Source organism: Anastrepha ludens, chromosome X, assembly GCF_028408465.1.
Source record: "Anastrepha ludens isolate Willacy chromosome X, idAnaLude1.1, whole genome shotgun sequence".
Classification (NCBI taxonomy): Eukaryota; Metazoa; Arthropoda; class Insecta; order Diptera; family Tephritidae; genus Anastrepha; species Anastrepha ludens.
In genome coordinates this window covers 33861563-33864417 of record NC_071503.1, presented here as the reverse complement: position 1 = coordinate 33864417, position 2855 = coordinate 33861563, and positions in this window count along the sequence as shown.

Here is a 2855-nt window from a genome sequence, read left to right as displayed (position 1 = left end):
TTGTTTTAATTTTATAAGGCCCACCATATTGGGGTTCTAGTTTATGGGCCGCTTCATTTCTAAGTAAAACTAGACCTCCTATTCTAAAGTTGTAATCTAATGTTTACCTATCATAATTAATTTTTTGCTTAAGTCTAGATTGTTCTAACATAATTTTAGCTCTCCTATGTGCTATTTCTAATTTAAATTTAACTTCCTTAGCGTAATTGTCTATGTTATAGAGTGGTGTTATTTTGTCTATATCTTTGAATTGACGAAATTCGTTGGGTATTTTTCCGAAAACTAATTCGTATGGACAATAACTGTGTACTGTCGAAGGGGTTTGATTTGAAACAGTATGTGAAATATTGTAACCATTCAACCCAAACGTCCTTGTCAATTGATACGTAGGATCTTACGTATGAATTGAAGACTTTATGGGCACGTTCGACAACGCCTATTAACTGATGTCTGTATGCGGTTGAGGTTAATTTGTCAATTCTTAGCAGTTCGCATAGTTCCGTTAGGATTGAATTTTTATATTCTGTACCCATGTCTGAAATGAACGTCTTCATTGGACCATAGGTAAGAATAAAATGTTCAAAGATTGCTTTTGCAACCGTTTTTGCGTTTTTGTTTTGTATTGGTATTGTGACCAAATACTTTGTCAAGTCGCATATTATCGTGACTGCATAAACATTTCCATCTATTGAGGTAGGTAAGGGACCAATTGTGTCAACAAAAACTGAGTCAAATGCACTTAACGGTGTTGGTGTTAGAGTCATTGGACTTTTTTGGTGCTTTGTTATTTTTGGTTTTCTGGCAAGTCTTTACGTATTTAGTAACATCTTTTGCCATACCCTTCCAAAAGTAATGTCTTTTTATTTTCATGAGTGTTCTTAAGACTCCGCAGTGTCCTCCAAGAATTGGATCGTGGTGATATTGTCTTAGAATATCATTTACAGCTTTAATGTGGTTCACCCCGTTTAGTAGCGCTATTTTTACTTTATTTAATATTTCATTGCCCTTATTTTTAAAATCATTTTCCGAGATAAATTCGAAAATTTTCTCGCTTGGTGCCACTTGCAAATTTTTAATTCCATGTATGTCGGCCACTTTATCGAGCCTAGAAAAAAGTGTCTCTAAAGACATTTTTCCGTTAACAAACAAGTCATTAATTTGTATATATGCTTTTATAGATTTTCCCCGTTTGATGTAGCATCTCGTGGGAGTGATCTTTAACTTAAAAAATTTCCTGACGTCAGTGTTGTTTATAGGAACATATATACTGGGCTTATCATTATTATGATTGTTATGTTGCTATGTATTTGGACTAGCGTTTTTATTAGACATTGATCTTGTCACTATTTTATATATTTTGTTATTGTTCTCATTTATTTGTTTTAAATCTGTTATTGTTATGCGTGACAGAGCGTCCGCAATGTGATTGTCTTTTGCTCTAAGATACTCAACTATAAAATCGTACTCTTCTAAGTCTAGTCTCATTCGTGTTAATTTAGAACGTGGATTTTTCATAGCAAATAGGTAAGACAGTGGTCTATGACCAAACCTTTCGAGAAATTTTGTACCGTACATATAGGGTCTGAAATATGTTATTGCCCAATGTATGGCGGCTAATTCTTGTTCTATAGTCGATTTGTTGCTTTCTCCTTTTGTGAAACTTCTGAAGGCATATGCTATTGGTAAATGTTTTCCTTCATACTCCTGAGTTAGTACTGCGCCACAGACGTTTTTGCTTGCGTCTGTTGTTAAGCAAAACGGGTTTTTAAAATCTAGATGTTGCAATAGTGTAGGACTCATTAGTGCCTTTTTTAGATATTCAAATGCATCATTGCATTCTTTTGTCCATTCGAAGACAACTCCCTTTTTTTGACAATTTTGTCAGGTGTCTTGAATATTCTGTGAAGTTTTTAATAAATCTTCGGTAGTAATTGCAAAATGCTACAAATCTTTTTGCACTATCTCCGTCTGTGGGTGTTGGATAATTTTTAATTACAGAGTACTTGTTATCGTCTGGAAGTATGCCATTACTTGTATATTTATGCCCGAGGTAAGTTACCTCTTGCATAAAAATGAACATTATTCTGGGTGTAATTTTAGATTATGTTTTCGACATAAGTTGAAAACGTCTTATAAATTCGAAAGCATATGTGGTTCAGAGCAACCAAGGACTACTAAATCATTCATATATAAAAAGGCTTGCTCAGGTTTTAAACCGTTTCATCATGGAATGAATTAGGAGCTATTTTTAGACCATACGGTAATCTAGTGAATCTATATGATCCATTGTTGGTTGAAAAAGATGTTATATCCCTAGATTTTGTCTCAAGTTCTATTTGATGAAATCCGGTCATTAAGTCTAAACAGGAAAAGTATTTAGCTCTTCCGAGTTTATCCAAAATATCGTCTATTCTGTGTAATGGGAATTTATCTGCTATTAACTTTTTGTTTATTTGTCTATAGTCGATTACTAGTCTCCACCTTTTTTCAACTGAATTTGGTAGTGACTTTTTTGGTACTAGTAGGATTGGACTATTGTACTCAGAAAATGATGTTTCAACTATTTTGTCTTCTATGAGTTTGTTCACATGTTTTTCGATCTCCTCCTTTAGTGTGTGAGGTATACGGTAATTTTTTATGTATACCGGTTGTGTGTCTCTAACCGTTAATTTTTGTTTGTAAAAATTCTTAGTTGTAACTGGTTCGGTGTCTAGCCCAAAAATGTCGCTGTATTCGGAGCAAAGTTTTGTTAACTGTTTTTCATGTGGTTTTGGAACATTTTTTGTCAATTTTTTAAGAATTTCCGATTTTCTATGTCTGTCATTTGTGCTATCAGTTATTATGTCGTAATCAGA